This window comes from Arachis stenosperma, chromosome 4, assembly GCF_014773155.1.
Source record: "Arachis stenosperma cultivar V10309 chromosome 4, arast.V10309.gnm1.PFL2, whole genome shotgun sequence".
Lineage (NCBI taxonomy): Eukaryota > Viridiplantae > Streptophyta > Magnoliopsida > Fabales > Fabaceae > Arachis > Arachis stenosperma.
The window spans coordinates 33,587,276-33,588,583 of record NC_080380.1 but is presented as its reverse complement, the minus strand read 5'-3'; the positions used below and the strand labels follow the sequence as shown (position 1 = coordinate 33,588,583).

The 1,308-nt window shown below is 39.8% G+C and overlaps 1 non-coding gene across 1 annotated transcript; it reads right to left on the bottom strand.

The window, feature by feature from the left end:
- Positions 1-690: 690 nt before the first annotated feature.
- Positions 691-794, bottom strand: LOC130977516 (small nucleolar RNA R71). The gene has a single exon (XR_009085205.1). It is a non-coding gene; the product is annotated as a small nucleolar RNA R71 (small nucleolar RNA).
- Between the last annotated feature and the right edge of the window lie 514 nt (positions 795-1,308).

The window sequence follows — 1,308 nt, the reverse complement described above, 5'->3', positions numbered from 1 at the left end:
TTCAAAATCTTTTACTTAATTTTCGAAATTTACTTCCCTCCTTCTCACATCCTTCTACTTTTGGACTAACTCTATTCCTTAATGCAAAATTCGAACTCCATCTTCTTTGATAAGTTCGAATTTTCTACTTCTGTCTTCCATTTTTCTTCCTCTGACACCTCAAGGAATCTCTATACTGTGACATGGAGGATTCCATATTTTCTTGTTTTCTTCTCTTTCATATGAGCAGGAACAAAGACAAAGGCATTCTTGAAGCTGACCAAATTCTTCAAAGAAGAAGAACACATGGCAGCCGAAAACAACAACAATGCAAACAATGCAAGGAAGGTGCTGGGTGACTTTACTGCACCTACTCCTGATTTCTATGGGAGAAGCATCTCTATCCCTGCCATTGGAGCAAACAACTTTGAGCTAAAGCCTCAATTAGTTTCTCTAATGCAACAGAATTGCAAGTTCCATGGACTTCCAATGGAAGATCCTCATCAGTTTTTAGCTGAGTTCTTGCAAATCTGTGACACAGTCAAGACTAATGGGGTTAACCCTGAGGTCTATAGACTGATGCTATTTCCTTTTGCTGTAAGAGACAGGGCTAGAATATGGTTGGACTCCCAACCTAAAGAAAGCCTGGACTCTTGGGAAAAGCTAGTCAATGCCTTCTTGGCAAAGTTCTTTCCACCACAAAGATGGAGCAAGCTTAGAGTGGAAGTCCAAACCTTCAGACAGAAGGATGGGGAATCCCTCTATGAAGCTTGGGAAAGATACAAACAATTAATCAGAAAATGTCCATCTGACATGCTTTCTGAATGGAGCATCATAGGTATTTTCTATGATGGTCTCTCTGAACTATCCAAGATGTCCTTGGATAGCTCTGCAGGAGGATCTCTTCACCTGAAGAAGACGCCTGCAGAAGCTCAAGAATTGATTGAAATGGTTGCAAATAACCAATTCATGTACACTTCTGAAAGAAATCCTGTGAACAATGGGACTAGTCAGAAGAAAGGAGTTCTTGAGATTGACACTCTGAATGCCATTTTGGCTCAGAATAAAATATTGACTCAACAAGTCAATTTGATTTCTCAAAGTCTGTCTGGAATGCAAAATGCACCAAACAGTACTAAGGATGCTTCATCTGAGGAAGAAGCTTATGATCCTGAGAACCCCTCAATGGAAGAGGTAAATTACCTAGGAGAACCCTATGGTAACACCTATAATTCTTCATGGAGAAATCACCCAAATCTCTCCTGGAAGAATCAAGAGAGACCTCAACAAGGTTTCAATAATAATGGTGGAAGAAACAGGTTTAACAAT